At 40.1% G+C, this 18,174-nt stretch overlaps 1 protein-coding gene across 7 annotated transcripts in view; it reads left to right on the forward strand.

Moving 5' to 3' along the window:
* The first annotated feature begins 16,782 nt into the window (after positions 1-16,782).
* Positions 16,783-18,174, forward strand: part of FAR2 (fatty acyl-CoA reductase 2) — a 184,954-nt gene continuing 183,562 nt past the window's right edge. For 2 of the 7 annotated variants that reach the window (XM_025283442.3, XR_006550413.2), the window contains exon 1: positions 17,172-17,431. The gene's annotated coding sequence lies outside the window, so the exon portion shown is untranslated. Of the gene's footprint in view, positions 16,806-17,171; positions 17,432-17,929; positions 18,056-18,174 lie in introns of those variants that run through there. The other 5 variants (XM_044941296.2, XR_003108728.3, XM_025283440.3 and 2 more) reach the window with 4 other exon arrangements.

The raw sequence follows: 18,174 nt of genomic DNA on the forward strand, positions 1-18,174 counted from the left end.
GGAAGGACTGATGCTGAGGCTGAAGCTCCAATCCTTCGGCTACCTCATGTGAAGAGTTGACTCATTGGAAAGACCCTGATGCTGGGAGGGATTGGGGGCAGGAGGAGAAGGGGACGACAGAGGATGAGATGGCTGGATGGCATCACCGACTCAATGTACATGAGTTGGTGATGGACAGGGAGGCCTGGCATGCTGCAGTTCATGGGGTCGCAAAGAGTCGGACATGACTGAGTGACTGAACTGACTGACTGACTGACTTGGTATGAATATAATTGTGATTTCTTTAAACTCAGGCAAGAAAAATCATTTCTGGGAATAAATGATAAAGAATTTTTGAATTATGTGCATCTTTATTTTTTTATTCACCTTAGCATTGTCAGTCCATCAAATGTGCATTCATATATATGCAATAATTATATTGAGTCATCCTGTTACTTTGGCAAATTTTAGTTATATAAAAGTCCTGGATTTACAGATTTGTCATTATTTTGTTATTTGAAGGTATATTTGTTGAGATAGAAGGTTAGAAGATATATATCAGTGCATTAGCTTGATTTGTGATTTAAATGTCTAGACAATAAAAACTAGTCAATATTCAGTCAAACTCCACTGTTGACTCTTGCAACAGGCTTCTTTAATATTAGAAGCAGAGCTACATGTATGATTTTCTCTTTATAACTTCTCCCTTCTCATTCATTTTTTCCCTCTGTTACTCTCTGACTCTTTAATTACAGAACTGGCCATAAGCTTTGCTGGCAGATCCAGACAAACCATGGGAACAAAATAAAACCCTACAGAACAATGATGCAATATTTGGAGAGATCTGTCCTACTGGTAAGAGCTATACTTGTGTGCAGCGATATCAAATGGAAGCATCATTGATTGAAGGCTGCACAGATACAAAGCAGCATGTACATAATTATTTGTTCTTTGGGGTTTAGTCATTCTCACATTCTTTTGTCCCATGACATGTAAGGCAAATTCCTTCAGTGGCCCCATAACCATCTGACTAGCTACTATTACAAGGTCCTTCTCTGAGAATTTGAAGCATCTCATCACTGAACTTTTTACTCTTCACAGGCTTACCTTTTCCAGAATGTTGTATACTTGGAACCGTAGAGAATGTAGCTTTTTCAGATTTTTTTTCAGGTAGTAATATTTATTTTGGATTAATCTGCATTCTTTTTACTGGCCTAATGCCAAAGCCTTTAACTGTTTGGATCAAAATAAACTGTGGAAAATTCTGAAAGATATGGGAATACCAGACCACCAGACCTGCCTCTTGAGAAACCTGTATGCAAGTCAGGAGGCAACAGTTAGAACTGGACATGGAACAGCAGACTGGTTCCAAATAGGAAAAGAAGTACGTCAAGGCTGTATATTGTCACCCTGTTTATTTAACTTATATGCAGAGTACATCATAAGAAACGCTGGGCTAGAGGAAGCACAAGCTGGAATCAAGATGGCCAGGAGAAATATCAATAACCTCAGATATGCAGATGACACCACCCTTATGGCAGAAAGCGAAGAACTAAAGAGCCTCTTGATGAGAGTGAAAGAGGAGAGTGAAAAACTTGGCTTAAAGCTCAACATTCAGAAAACGAAGATCATGGCATCCGGTCCCATCACTTCATGGCAAATAGATGGGGAAATAGTGGAAACAGTGGCTGACTTTATTTTTCTGGGCTCCAAAATCACTGCCGATGGTGACTGCAGCCCTGAAATTAAAAGATGCTTACTCCTTGGAAGGAAAGTTATGACCAAGCTAGATAGCATATTCAAAAGCAGAGACATTACTTTGCCAACACAGGTTCATCTAGTCAAGGCTATGGTTTTTCCAGTGGTCATGTATAGATGTGAGAGTTGGACTATAAAGAAGGTTGAGCACAGAAGAATTGATGCTTTTGAACTGTGGTGTTGCAAAAGACTCTTGAGAATCCCTTGGACTGCAAGGAGATCCAACCAGTCCATCCTAAAGGATATCAGTCCTGGGTATTCATTGGAAAGACTGATGTTGAAGCTGAAACTCCAATACTTTGGCCAACAGATGTGAAGAGCTGACTCATTGGAAAAGACCCTGATGCTGGGAAAGAGGGCAGGAGGAGAAGGGAATGACAGAGGATGAGATGGTTGAATGGCATCACTGACTCGATAGACATGGGTTTCGGTGGACTCCAGGAGTTAGTGATGGACAGGGAGGCCTGGCGTGCTGCAGTTCATGGGGTTGCAAAGAGTCGGACATGACTGAGTGACTGAACTGAACTGACTGAATATCTCATTTATTTTTATCACTAATTAATATTCAGGGCATCCCAGGTATCTTTAGTGTTAAAGAACCTGCTTGGCAATGCAGGATACATAAGAGACTCTGGTGCGATCCCTAGGTCAGGAAGATCCCCTGAAGGAGGAAATGGCAACCCACTCCAGTATCTTTGCCTGGACACTCCCATGAACAGAGGAGCCTAGCAGGCTACAGTCCATGGGATCACAAAGAGCTGGACATGACTGAAGCGATTTAGCATGCAAATAATATTCATTGTATGGTAGGATGTGCAAGTTTATCTTTTCACCAATTGAAGAACATTTTGATTAACTCCAGGTTTTGGCAATTATCAATAAAGCTGCTATAAACACCCATGTTCAGGTTTTATGTCGATATCAGTTTTCAGTTCCCTGGTTAAATATTGAAGAACATGATTCCTGGATTGCATGGTAAACATGTATTTAGCTTTCTTAGAAACTGCTAAACTGTCTTCCAAAGTGGATATGCCATGTCCTCAGCAATAACGAGAGCTTCTGTTGCTCCACATTTTACCAGTATTTGGTGTAGTTAGCATTCTGAATTTTGGCCATTCTAATTGGCATGTCATGGTATCTCACTGTTTAAACACTTGAAAATTCTCTAATGACATACTATGTTGAACATCTTTTCATATGTCTACTTACTATTGATATTTGGATATATGCTTTGGTGAGATGTCTGTTTGGGTCTTTTGCTCATTTTTTAATTAAGTTGTTCATTTTGTTACTGTTTAGTTCTTTGTACATTTTGGATAACAGTCTTTTATCAGATGCGTCTTTCATGAATATTTCTCCCAGTCTGTGTATTACCTTCTCATTTTCTTGACATTGTTTTCTGCAGGGTAGAAGCTCCAGTTTAATGAAGTCCAGCTTACCAATTATTTCTTTAATGAATTGTGCCTTTGGTGTTGTACCTAAAAGTCATTGCCAAACCTAAGGCCATCTAGGTTTTTCTCCTACTTATCTTCTAGAAGTTTCATAGTTTTGAGTTTTACATTAAGGTCCATAATCCATTTTGAGTTAGTTTCTATGAAGTGAATGGTATCTTTGTCTGGATTGCTTTTTTTTTTTAATTCTATTTTATTTTTAAACTTTACAATATTGTATTAGTTTTGCCAAATATCGAAATGAATCCGCCACAGGTATACATGTGTTCCCCATCCTGAACCCTCCTCCCTCCTCCCTCCCCACACCATCCCTCTGAGTCATCCCAGTGCACCAGCCCCAAGCATCCAGTATCGCATGTATAATATCATGTATGAAACGAGTCGCCAGTCCAGATTTGATGCACGATACTGGATTGCTTTTTAAATGTCCAGTTATTCCAGTAACATTTGGTAAAAAGATTACCTTGGTGCCATTGTATTTCCTCTGCTCCTTTGTCAAAAATCAGTTGATTATGTTTATGTGGGTCTCTTTCTGGGCTCTCCATTCTGCTCCATTGATCTATCTGTTCAATATCACACTGTCTTGATAACTGTGGCATCATAGTCAATTTTGAAGCTGAATTATGTCAATCCTTCAACTTTATTCTTTTTAATATTAAGTTACTTATTCTTAGTTTTTTGCCTCTTCATATATTCCTTGGAATCAGTTTGCTGATACCCACATAAATACCTTGTTGAGATTTTGATTGATATTGCATTGAATGTACAATCAAGTTGGATAAAACAGACATCTTGACAATATTGAATTATCATAATCATTGATATAGAATATTTTTCTAGTTAGTTATTTTTCAATATCTTTCATCAGAGTTTTGTAGTTTTCCTTATATAGATCTTATACATATTTTATTAAATTTATACCTACTTATGTATTTAATTTGAGGAGGATGCTAATATAAATGGTTAAGTGTTTTTTAGCTTCAAATTCCATTTGTTCATTGCTGGTATATAGGAAAGGGATTGACTTTTGTACATTAATCTTGTATACTGCAACTTTGCTATAGTTATTTATTAATTCCAGGAGGTTTTTGATTATTCTTTTGGATTTTCTACCTAGACAATCATTTATTCTGTGAAGACAGTTTTATTTCTTTTTAGTCTGTTTACATTTTATTTCCTTTTATTGTATTCTTCCCTGGAGAATCCCATGGAACAAAGGAGCCTGGTGGGCTACAATCCATGGGGTCTCAAAAAATTGGACACAACTGAAGTGATTTAGCACACAAGCATGCACATGATGAACTACAATAATTGATTTTTGCATGTTGGACCAGGCTTTCATACCTGGGATAAATCCTACTTGGCTGTGGTGTATAATTCTTTTTATAAATTGTTGTATTAAACTCATTAATACTTTGTTGGGGATTTTTGCATCCACATTCATAAGAGATATTGGTCTGTGGGTTTGTTTTCTTTTTCTAATATGTTTGCCTGCTTTTTATTATTATTAGAGTATTAGAGTAATGCTGGTCTCAGAATAATTAAGGAAGTGTTTTCTCTACTTTTATCTTCTGGAAGATCTAAAGAATTGGTACACTTTCTCCCTTAAATATTTGGAATTCTACCAACTAGTGAACACATCTAACTGGTGATTTCTGTTTTGGAAGATCATTAACTATTGATTTGATATCTTTACTAGTTACAGGTATATTAAGATTGACTATTTCTTCTTTTGCTAGTTTTGACTAATATTGCCTTTCAAAGAATTGGTCCATAGGAATAAATTACATTATTAAATTTGTGTGCATAGATCTGTTCATAATATCCCTTTATTTTTGTTTTTATATCCCAGAGATCTATTGTGATGTCCCTTTCTTAATTTCCAATATTAGTAATTTGTGTTGTCTCTCTTTTTTCTTAGCCTGGCTATTCTTTCAATTTTATTAATCTTTCCAATTTTTATGATTTTTCCTATTGATTTCCTGTTTGAAATTTCATTGATTTCTGCTTTAGTTGCTATTAGTCCCTTTTTTCCACTTAATTAAATTTAATGTACTCTCTTTTCTAGTTTCCTAATGTAGAAGCCTAGATAACTGATTTTAGAGCTTTCTTATATTTTAAAAATATATATTTAATGCTTTAAAAATTTCCCTAAGCTTTACTTTTGCTGCATCCCACAAATTTTAAGTTGTATTTTCATTTAGATAAAATCTTCTCTGCTCTATGTGTTATTTAGATGTGGGTTGTCTAACTTCCAAGTATTTGGTGATTTCTCAGCTATTTCTGTTATTGATTTCTAATTAATTCAACTGCTGTATGAGAACAGAAATTGTATGCTTTCTATTCTTTTAAATTTGTTAGAATGTGCTTTATGGCCAAGTTTGCTTCCCAAACTCTCTTGGTTTTACATGTAAACTTAAGAAGAATATATATTCTGCCATTGTTGGATGCAGATAATTATATTCAGTTGATTGATGCTGTTGTTAAATTCAACTACTTCCTTACTGATCTTTTGCCTGCTGTATCTGTCCATTTCTGATAGAGGGATGTTAAAATCTCCAACTGTAACAACATACTGATCTAGTTCTCCTTGCAGTACTATCAAGTTTTGCCTCATGTGTTTTGATATCCTCTTGTTAGGTCACTATGTCTTCTTAGGGGGTGACCCCCCAGGGGTTAAAGATTATTATGTCTTCTTCAGTTATTCATCTCTTTACCTTTAACTTCATTAATGTTCCATCTTTATCCCTAATAACTTCCTTAGCTCTAAAGTCTGATCTGTCTGCAATTAACATAGATAATTCTGCTTTCTTTTGTTTAGTATTAGCATTGTATATTGGAGAAGGCAATGGCACCCCACTCCGGTACTCTTGCCTGGAAAATCCCATGGATGGAAGAGCCTGGTAGGCTGCAGTCCATGGGGTCGCTAAGAGTCGGACACGACTGAGCGACTTCACTTTCCCTTTTCACTTTCATGCATTGGAGAAGGAAATGGCAACCCACTCCAGTGTTCTTGCCTGGAGAATCCCAGGGACTGGGGAGGCTGGTGGGCTGCCGTCTATGGGGTCGCACAGAGTCGGACACGACTGAAGCGACTTAGCAGCAGCAGCAGCAGCAGCATTGTATATCTTTATCCATCCCTTTCCTTTTTATCTCTCAGTACAGTTCAGTTGAGTGGCTCAGCCATATCTGACTCTTTGGGACCCCATGGACTACAACACTCCAGGCTTTCCTGTCCATCACCAACTCCCGGAGCTTGCTCAAATTCATGTCCATCGAGTGAGTGATACCATCCAACCATTTCAGACTCTGTCGTCCCCTTCTCCTCTTGCCTTCAATCTTTCCCAGCATCAGGGTCTTTTCCAATGTCGAATTATTGGAGTTACAGCTTCAGCATCAGTCCTTCCATGAATGTTCAGGACTGATTTCCTTTAGGATGGACTGGTTGGATCTCCTTGCCATTCAAGGGATTCTCAAGAGTCTTCTCCAACACCACAGTTCAAAAGCATCAATTCTTTGGTGCTCAGCTTTCTTTATAGTCTAACTCTCATATCCATACATGACCACTGGAAAACCATAGCTTTGACAGGATGGCCTTTGTTGGTAAAGTAATGTCTCTGCTCTTTAATATGCAGTTGAGGTTGGTCATAGCTGTTCTTCCAAGGAGCAAGCGTGTTTTCATTTTCATGGCTGCAGTCACCATCTGCAGTGATTTTGGAGCCCAAGATAATAAAGTCTGACACTGTTTCCACTGTTTCCCACGTATTTGCCATGAAGTGATGGGACCAGATGCCATGATCTTAGTTTTATGAATGTTGAGTTTTAAGGCAACTTTTTCACTCTCCTCTTTCACTTTCATTAAGAAGCTCTTTAGTTCTTCTTCACTTTCTGCCATAAGAGTGGTGTCATCTGTGTATCTGAGGTTATTGACATATGTCCCAGCAATCTTGATTCTAGCTTGCGCTTCATCCAGCCTGGCATTTCACATAATGTACTCTGCATATAAGTTAAATAAGCAGGGTAACAATATACAGCCTTGACATACTCCTTTCCCAATTAGAAACCAGTCTGTTGTTCCACGTCCAATTCTAACTGTTGCTTCTTGACTTGCATACAGATTTCTCAGGAGGCAGGTAAGGTGGTCTGGTATTTCTATCTCTTGAAGAATTTTCCACACTTTGTTGTGATCCACATAGTCAAAAGCTTTGGCATAGTCAATAAAGCAGACTTAGATGTTTTTCTGGAACTCCCATGCTTTTTTGATGATCTCTGGATCCTCTGCCTTTTCTACGTCCAGCTTGAACATCTGGAAGCTCACAATTCATGTACTGTTGAAGCCTGGCTTAGAGAATTTTGAGCATTACTTTGCTAGCATGTGGGATGAGTGCAATTGTGTGGTAGTATGAGCATTCTTTGGCATTGCCTTTCTTTGGGATTAGAATGAAAACTGACCTTTTCCAGTCCTGTGGCCAATGTTGAGTTTTCCAAATTTGCTGGCATATTGAGTGCAGCACTTTCACAGGATCATCTTTTAGGATTTGAAATAGCTCAGCTGGAATTCCATCACCTCCACTAGCTTTGCTCGTAGTGATGCTTCCTAAGGCCCACTTGACTTCATATTCCAGGATGTCTGGCTCTAGGTGAGTGATCACACCATCGTGGTTATCTGGGTCATCAAGATCTTTTTGGTATAGTTCTTCTTTGTATTCTTGCCATCCCTTCTCAATATCTTCTGCTTCTCTTAGGTTCATACCATTTCTGTCCTTTATTGTGCCCATCTTTGTATGAAATATTCCCTTAGTATCTCTAATTTCTTTTTAAGAGATTTCTAGTCTTTCCCATTCTATTGTTGTCCTCTATTTCTTTGCATTGGTCACTGAGGAAGACTTTCTTATCTTTCCTTGTTATTCTTTAGAGCTCTGCATTCAAATGCATATATCTTTCCTTTTCTCCTTTGCCTTTTGCTTCTCTTCTTTTCACAGCATTTGTAAGGCCTCCTCAGACAACTATTTTGCCTTTTTCCATCTCTTTTTCTTGGGGATGGTCTTGATCACTGCCTCCTGTACAATATCACGAACCTCAATCCATAGTTCTTCAGGCACTCTGTCTATCAGATCTAATCCCTTGAATCTATTTGTCACTTCCACTGTATAATCATAAGGGATTTGATTTAGGTCATACCTGAATGGTCTGGTGGTTTTCCCTACTTTCTTCAATTTAAGTCTGAATTTGGCAATAAGGAGTTCATGATCTGAGCCACAGTCAGCTCCCGGTCTTACTTTTGTTGACTGTGTACAGCTTCTCCATCTTTGGCTGCAAAGAACAAAATCAATCTGATTTCTGTATTGACCATCTGGTGATGTCCATGTGTAGAGTCATCTCTTGTGTTGTCGGAAGAAAGTGTTTGCTTGATCAGTGCATTCTCTTGGCAAAACTGTGTTAGCCTTTGCCTTGCTTCATTTTGTACTCTAAGGCCAAATTTGCCTGTTAGTCTAGGTATCTCTTGACTTCCTACTTTTGCATTTCATCTCTATGTGTCTCAATATTTAAATTATCTAAATCCTGTAGACAACACATAGTTGGGTCTTGGGTTTTTTTGATCCATTCTTACAATCTTTTCATTAAATATTTATACCATTGACATTTAAGAGGACTACTGATATGGCTGTATAAATATCTCCCATATTTGTGATTGGTTTTTATTTTTATTTTTTTGCCCTTATTCTTTGTTCTCATTTATGTGTTTTGCACTTTTTTTGATTTTTGTGGTTTTAATTAAGCATTTTATATGGCTCTTCTATATATTTTACTTCTAATTTTTTATTCACTGGTACTCTTCTTTTCTCTACAAAGATCCAAACTTCTGACCTGTTTTGTTTTCTTTCTCTCTGAAGAACTTCTTTTAAAATTTTTTGCTAGGTAGTTCTAATGGCAACAAATTTCCTCAAATTTTATTAATCTGAGAAAGTCTTTTCTTCTCTTTCATTTTTGAAATATAATTTTATATGGCACAGAATTCTACATTGATGATCTTTTTTTCTCTCAACAGTAAACATTTCATTTCATGCCATTCTTTGAGTATTTTCTGAGGAGAAGTTGGGTGAACTTAAGAATTCTTAGTTTTGTTTCTCTATAGATAAGGCGTTTTTTTCCTCTGACTATCTTCAAGATTTTTTCTTTACCTTTGATTTTCTAACGTTTGAATATGAAAACCTTAGGTATACATTTGTAGATTGGTGGGGTTTTTGGGGTTTTGTTTTTTATTTTTGTTTGTTTTTGCATTTATCCTGCCTAGTTTTTCTGAGATTTCTCTGTGAAATCTCAGAGATTTCTCTGAGATCTGTGGTGTGGTGTCTAAAACTGGTTTGGGTTAATTCTTAATAATTATTGCTTCAAATATTGCTCTGTTTCTCTCTTTCTTTTCCTTCTGGTATTCTTATTATGCACATATATTTTGTAGTTGTCCCATAGTCTTTGGATATTCTTCTTGCTTTTTACTTTTTACTTTTCAGCTTTGGACATTTCTATTGTCATACCCTCAAGTTCAGAGATTCTTTCCTCAGTGATATCTCGTCTATCAATGAGCCCAAAAGGCATTCTTCATTTCTTCTACAATATTTTCCATCTCTTGCATTTACTTTTTATTCTTTCTTAGAATTTGCATCTCTCTGTTATGTTATCCATCTGTTCTTGCATATTATCTGCTCTTTCCACTAACGTCTTCAGCATCTTAATGATAGTTTTAAAGAAATTCTTGGTCTTATAATTCCAACATTCCTGCCATATCTAACTGATTTTGATACTTGTTCAGTGTCTTCACACTGTGTTTTTTACCTCTAGTATACCTGGTAATATTTGTTGTGATGGTGGTTGTTGAAAGCTGATCTGAGTGCTGGGTAAAAGTAATCACAATAAATAGGCATTTAGTAATGTAATGGTTACATGTGAAGAAGGGAAGCATTGTGCTGTCCTATGGTTATGTCTCAATCTTTTGGTAAGTCTGTGCCCCTGGGCTGTGAACTTCACAGATTCTTCTCAGTTTTTCCCACCTTAGATGGAATGAGACAGGGGAGGGGGCTGGAGTCACGTATTTCCCTTTCTGCAGTTATGTTGGGTTCTGATAAAATCCCCACAGTTTAGGCTCTAGCAAAATAATTTCTCCTAATGGCAACCTTGTTAAGAAGAGCAGAATATTCTGGCTTTTAAAAAGTGGTTCTTTTTCCCCTCCCACTGTGGAAATACCAGGGGATTTTTCACTTGGAGAACTTGGGAGATGCTAGAAGTAAAACTCAAAAAAGCATGTCCCTCTCCTGTCTGATTACTGTGTCTCCCTGGTGACTGTAACTCTCAGAGTTGTCCACACTGAGCCTCCAACAATTCATCTACTACAGTTCAGGCATTCCTACTGGCACTGATAACTTGAAGGTTTCTGTTTCTGTCAGTTGTGATTTTCTGTACCCCCTCATTTGTTTCTCCAGTTTTGGTGGCAGCAGTTTGCCCTGTGACTTCATTTCTCTGCCAAATCTAAAAAGAATTAATTTTTACTTTGTTCAGCTTTTTCTTTGTTGGAATGGTGTGGTTACTCATAGCATTTTAAAAATTAAACGTTTTAATATAATTTAAATAAATACATAGATATGAGCATATGATGTCTTAATTTTTCTTGTTCTTTTTCCATCTTTGCCTGGTACTCCTCTCTCATATTTCCCCTTCATGCATTAGTGCTTCTCCTTCACCAACCAAGGTAACATGTTAATAACCTAAGATGAGATGGCTGGATGGCATCACCGGCTTGATGGACGTGAGTTTGAGTGAACTCTGGGAATTGGTGATGGACAGGGAGGCCTGGCGTGCTGCAATTCATGGGGTCGCAAAGAGTCAGACACAACTGAGCAACTGAACTGAACTGAACTGAACTGATGTATCCTCTGAAGGATACATGTATCCTTTTTCCCAAGCTTTCATAGACCTATAAATCTATATATATACACATACATATTCAGTTATTTGACATTGATTTAATGTGAATAAAATCACATTATACATGTTTCCAGCATATTACTTTCTTCATACACTAAACCTCTTGGAAATTTGTGCAATTCAACTGGCATAGCTTGAATTTATTCTTTTTAATGTCTTCATAATAGTCAGTAGAGAAGATATGCTTTTAGTTAATTCAGCTATAACCCTATTGTGCTCTACAACAGTTCTCCAAAGAACTCTCAATGGCATCATTCTCAAAAAATTCTGAATGTTATGACTCAGGGTTTGAGAAAGCACTTGAATAGGCCTATATTTAGAATCAGAATATATGAGTTTAGTCTCCACCTGTTACACTTTCACAATGGTCAATAAAGGAGTTACATAACTTTTAAGGACCTATATATCTCCATAAGGGAAAAGAAGACAAGAAAAAATTCTGTAAAAATCCATCTGAGATTAAAGCCCAGGTTGACATTATGATTTCTGCCTTCTTAATCCTGAACAAAAAACCTGTTATCTATGTTAGAATGAGTGCCCTATGGGACTTTGATAACTATAAATAGGTATTGTTTTAAAACACTAAGGTTACAATAATTGGTTATGCAGCAACAGAAAACTAATTAAGTGACTTTATTCAAGACATAAGTCGAGTCTTCCATACTCTAAAATAAAAAAGTGGGCCCAAAGGATGAGCTTTCTAGTTGTAGAACACTATATTATTATGATTTGACTGTACATCAAAATCAAACCTCTGTTTCCATGATACTCTTGATTAATAGAAACATGGTTTGTTTGTTTCAGCAGCATTTAGCAATGACACCACTTTGGGAACACTTAGGTAAATTTACAGTCTCCAACTTTAAGGTGTAGTTAGAATGATCAGACATGTTATTTTAGATCTGTCATATTTTATAACTATTTTGCATATGAAATTAAAAACCTCCAGGCTGATTAACAGAAAAACATTTATTTTATGGGGTTGAATAAAATGGTAAGTCATTAAGCAGTAGTTAGGGAGAGAAGGCTGAAAACTTCTTCAGTCTTCTGAAAGACTGAAAGTCTTCTTCAGAAGACTGAAAACTGGACATGTTATTAAAATAACTGAAGCTAGTTATTTTAATAGTCTATTTCTCAACATTGACCATGAGCAGCCACGGTTTTAAAATACAACCCTGGAAACTACTCTCTAACCAAATCAGCATGGAGCTGAATTGTCTTGACAAGAGTTGTGTGTATAGCATGTGTGAGGATGCAGAACCATAGGACCCATTTCATAAAATCAAAATCCTTTGCAGTTTTATCAGCACTTGTGCCTATTGAGAGCAAGATGATAAAATATTTAGCAAGTCTTCTGTCCATGACTTCAAAAGTGGATGAGAATTTAAAGATTTCTAGTAAAATATTCATTTGAAATGCCTTGAATCATAGATACCTCTTTCAAAAAAAAAAACCAAAAAAGTAAATAAGCAGGTTTCCACCCCAAATTGCCTGCATTGATTTTCTAGAGCTGTAGTAATAAATTACTGGGTAGCTTAAGCAACAAAGTTTTAAACTGTCACAGCTCTGGAGGATGGAAGTCTGATCACAAGGTGAGAGCCTTGCTCCTTGTGGAGGTTCTAGGGGAGAATCCTTCCTTGTCTTCTGGCTTCTGGAAGCTGTCTGCATTCCTTGGCTTTCTTTCCTTGCCCCCCACATTGCTCCAGTTTCTGTCTTGTCTTCAAATCACTTTATCCAACATGTGGCTCATGTGGTAAAGAATCTGCCAGCAATGCAGGAGACCCAGGTTCAATCCCTGAATCAGAAAGATACCCTGGAGAAGGGAATGGCTACCCACTCCAGTATTCTTGCCTGGAGGATCTCATGAAAAGAAGAGTTTAGTGGGCTACTGTCCTTGGGGTCACAAAAAGTCAGACGTGACTGAGCAACTAAGCATGCTATCACTCTATATGTTTCAAATGTCCCTCTGCCTTTTGCTTATAAAGGCAATTGCCATTGGATTTAGGGCCCATCTGGACAATCCAGTAAGACCTTTTCTGAAGCCTTTTAATTTCATTGCATATGCAAAGACTCTTTCGTCCAAAGCAGGTAACAGTCATAGGTTTCAGATATCTGTACCAGGACATATATTTTAGGAGCCACAATTTAACCTACTATGTAATAGGGAAGAATCTTTGTATTCTGTTACAAGTTAATCACTAAAAAGATGTTGCCTATAAACTTAAATTATACATAATAGCCCCTCTCTGGAAACTCTGACTCTCAGGTAATGAGCACTAAGCTAAAATAACTTTGCTTAGCTCACAGGAAACATCACCAGGCCCATTTTTGAATTACTGCGGGAAGGAAAAAACACATCCCCTTCTGAGGCTGACTGGAGCCAGGAAATGTTTGACTTTACTCTGTCCTCATTTAGTATAAAAGAGGCCTGAATTCTAACTCACACAAGTTGGCTTTTTGGAACATGAGTCCACCATATTCTTGGTCTGCCAGCTTTCTGAATAAAGTTGCTATTACCTTCCCTACCAATTCACTTTTTTGATTTATTGGCCTGTTGCAGGGTAAGTAGTATGTGCTTGGAGGAAATAATGACTACATGGTCTCTTCTCGCTGTTATATGCTTGTGGGTTGATTTATGTCTTTTTCCACATTTCTGCCAAATTCATATTTCAGAGTCCTAACCCTCAGTACCTCAGAATGTGACTTTATTTGGAAATATGTTGTTGTTCAGTCATGTCAGACTCTTTGCAACCCCATGGTCTGCAGCACGCCAGGCTTCTCTCTCCTTTACCATCGCCCAGAGCTTGCTGAAACTCATGTCCATTGAGTCAGTGATGCCATCCAACCATCTCGTCCTCTGGTGTCCCCTTCTCCTCCTCAGGGTCTTTTATAATGAGTCAGATCTTCACATTAGGTGGCCAAAGTATTGGTGCTTAAGCTTCAGCATCAGTCCTTGTAATGAATATTCAGGACTGATTTTCTTTAGGATAGACTGATTTGATCTCCTTGCAGTCCAAGGAACTCTCAAGAGTTTTCTCCAGCACCACAGCTGAAAAGAATCAATTCTTTGCATTCAGCCTTCTTTATGGTCCAACTCTCACATCCATACATGACTACTGGAAAAACCATAGATTTGACTAGATGGACCTTTGTCAGCAAAGTGATGTCTCCTCTTTTTAATATGCTGTCTAGGTTGGTCATAGCTTTTCTTCCAAGGAGCAAGTGTCTTTTAATTTCGTGGCTGCAGTCACCATCTGCAGTGATTTTGGAGCCGAAGGAAATAAAGTCTGTCACTGTTTTCATTGTTTCCCCATCTATTTGCCATGAAGTCATGGGACTGGAAGCCATGATCTTTGTTTTTTGAATGCTGAGTTTTAAGTCAGTGTTTTCACTCTCCTGTTTCACCTTCATCAAATGGCTCTTTAGTTCCTCTTTGCTTTTTTCCATAAAGGTGGTGTCATCTGCATAGCTGAGGTTATTGTCATTTCTCCTGGTAATCTTGATTCCAGCTTGTGCGTCATCCAGCCAGGCATTTCGCCTGATGGGAATAGTGTTGTTGCAAATGTAATCAATTTAGATGAGGCCATTAGGATGAGCCCTAGTCCAATATGACTGGTGTCTTTATAGAAAAAGAAAATTTGGACACAGAAATATACATGCACATAGAGAATACAATGTGAAGATGGAGGTAATGATCAGGGTTATACTTCTGGAAGTCAAGAAAAGCCAGAAAAATTGTCAGCAAAAAAATGGAAGCTAGGTGGGTGGCACAAAACTGATTCTCCCCCACAGCTTTCAGAAAAAGAATCCTGTCAACACTTTGATCTTGAACTTCCAGACTCCAGAACTGTGAGATAATTTCTGTTTAATTCACCCCTCCATGTACTTTGTTAAGGCAGTCCCAGCAAATGAATACATTATCCATAAAGAAAATCATTTTAAATAGTGAAAGTAAAATTATGGTTTAGTAACCTATACTAATGTCAAGTACGGATGTGAGAGTTGGGCCATAAGGAAGGTTAAGTACCAAAGAATTGATGCTTTTGAACTGTGGTGTTGGAGAAGACTCTTGAGAGTCCCTTGGACAGCAAGGAGATCAAACCAGTCAATCCTAAAGGAAATCAACCCTGAATACTCATTGGAAGAACTGATGCTGAAGCTCCACTACTTTGGCCACCTGATGTGAAAAGCCAACTTATTGGGAAAGACCCTGATGCTGGGAAAGACTGAAGGCAGATAGAGGATAAGATGGTTGGATGGCATCACTGATTCAATGGACATCAAGTTGGGCAAACTCCAGGAGATGATGATCGGGACATGGACTCCTGGAGTGCTGCAGTTCATGGGGTCACAAAGAGTTGGACGCGACTTGGTAACTAAACAATAACAACTAATGTTTTGTCAACACTCCATTGAAAATATGTTATTTTACTTCTGCTTTATAAATAATGCTATAATAAACATGTAACTTTGTCCATATGTCATTTTCCTTTTTGTGATTTTTTTTTTTTTTTGGTTATGTTCTAAAGAATGAGAATCCTATTTCAAAGGATTCAGAACAATAAAAAAAGTTTGAAGGACTCGCCTTGGAAACTTCTTGGAAATTGTTTTTCAGAGTTGTAACAGTTTACCTTTATCCGCTATGTGATGAATGATTTCAACACCTCTCACCACCATTTGACAGTATCATTTCAAGTGCTGTCATGCCAGCTGTTTTGGCAACACATTTAGAGGTATTTTTCCAGTGGGGTGGGTAACAAAGTATATTTATGTGGTCCTAACTTTTTCTGTCTCCTTGCTTTCAGGCAATCACCAGAGAAAATTAGTCACAGGTTCTTTAGACTACATTTGGCTTAATACATTTAATTGTAGAGAGTCCAACAGAAGAGAATTCAAAATGAGTGTGATCTTTTTTAAGAATGCAAAAAGTGGTTCATATTAACTCCAACTTGCATGAATTAAATTTTATTTATTTGCATGCTGATTGTTGTAATGAGGAAAATGAAGACAACTTATAGGACAATATTCCTTTTTTTGGCTTTTCTTATTATCTTCCAAATTGTCCAAGAAATGAGCTTGGGCGTTGACTGCTTTTTTTGAGCACGTCCTGGGTTAGAACGGTGACAGCTCACTCATGTGCCTGTCTGTCCCCTTAAAAGTCTTTCCTGATGAAGGCTCCAGTTTTTCCTTTCAAAATGTATCAGAGACCAAACCAAATCTCCCGCCGCCCTCTCCCCCAAGCTACTAGGCTTATGAACAAAACCTCTCTCATTCTCTTTTCTTAATCTTAAGTGCTGCAGAGCAAAGCTGACCGGCTGCGTTTTTGCAGCCCCATCTCTGATCCTCTCTAGTTTCCTATCCACCTACCTACTCCCACCTGACGCAGATAGAGCCTGCTTTTTGCCCTCTGCACCCCGAGCAAGAGTGAACCGTGCCTCCGTCCAGCACGAGGGGCTCCGTGAATCCAGCCCCTCCTGGATTTTTAAAAGGACACCGCGCCGGTCGGTCATTGCCAGGCGCCTCCGCAGAGTTTGGAGCCGATAAGAGAGCATCCCTCCCACTGGGCGTGCAGTACGGACAAGCTTGAGTACAATCGGATTTTTGGCTGCCTCTTCCGCTAGGGTGGCTGGGGGAAAGGTGCGTCCTCCAAGTGTTCACAATAGAACCTCTGACCCTCTGTCTCCTGTCTCCGTCTCTCCCTTCCTGCTCTGTCTCTGTCCTTTCTCCCACCTCCCCCCCAACCCCCTTTCTCTCAAGATGTGGGAGCTCCCCTTCTTTCCTAGACCAGAGAGGGGCGCCTTTCCTGCTCCCTCTCCCCCCTCACCCACCGATTAAAAAAAAAAAAAATTGAGGGAAAAAAATCCTACCCGGGAGTAATAGCGAGCGGATCTGCTCGGCGCTGAATGAATGGAAGCTGCGGGGCGGGCCTGCGCGCACTGCCGCCCTGCCCACCATGAGGTCGCCCGGCGGCCTGTAGGGCCCTCGCCAGCCCCTCGCCCTCCTCCCGCCCCGGGTAGAAGCAGCCGCCGGCTCCGCGCCCGACGCCCAGGCCGCGGTGGCCGCGGTGGCCGCGGGGAAGGTCGGAGGGAGGGTGGTTTCCTCCCGCCCCACACCCAGTCTCCGAGCCGGATATATAGAGTGTCACGTTTGGGAGCCAAAAGACGAGAGCAGCTTCGTTGAGACTGGAGCACTTCCCGGAGCCCCAGGGAAGGACTGGGATTTCGAGGTCCACTAGTTGAGCACCCCCTCGCCTGGAGAAGCAGGTACTCGGGGTCGCAGTTCGGCCGCGCGAGCGCCCACGCCTCTGCCGGCGCGAGCCGGCCGGGGTGGCCCGCAGGCAGGGCGCGGCGGGGTCGAAAGCGAGGGCGGGGCGGCCTCGAGGCCCCGAGGAAGGGTGGGCGCAGGGACAGGCGGGAGAAGTGGGATTTCCGCGGCTCTGCCCTGGAGCTGCCCTCGCAGTCCGCAGTCAACCGCCAGCGGGTTAGCGCGCTGGGCGCCGGCATCACTAGCCGAGGTGGGGCGCGCGGGGGCGGGAAGGGCGCGCGACGGGAAGGGCACGGTTGGGTTAACGCTGGAGTCCCGCCGTGGCCGCGGGCCCATGGGGCAAGAGGCACAGACCAGGTCTCGCAGAGGCCTCCTCGGCCCCCCGGGCTGTTCCTGGAGAGAGCAGGCCACGTGGGGCGTGGCGGCTGCCCTCTCTGCGCGCTAGACAAGTCGGGGCGCGCTTCCCGACTCCGAGCCCTACCCTGGGCTGTGGCCGCATGAATACTCCTACTCGGGCCTCGCTGCTTACCGACCCCTAGACTGCAATGGGCCTGGGCGGCGTCTTACACCATCAGGTGTGTTCCACCTCTTCTTGCTGGGCCTGGGCGTCTTGGAGAGAACAGGTAAGCGGGTACCAGAAGATTACCACAGGTGAGGATGGGCTTGAGGGAAGCTGCTCACTCACTTTTGGCGTGTACGATAACCCGCGGGGCAATTCTGTGCAATTAAAAGACTAAATGAC

This window comes from Bubalus bubalis, chromosome 4 (genome assembly GCF_019923935.1).
Source record: "Bubalus bubalis isolate 160015118507 breed Murrah chromosome 4, NDDB_SH_1, whole genome shotgun sequence".
NCBI classification, from domain to species: domain Eukaryota; kingdom Metazoa; phylum Chordata; class Mammalia; order Artiodactyla; family Bovidae; genus Bubalus; species Bubalus bubalis.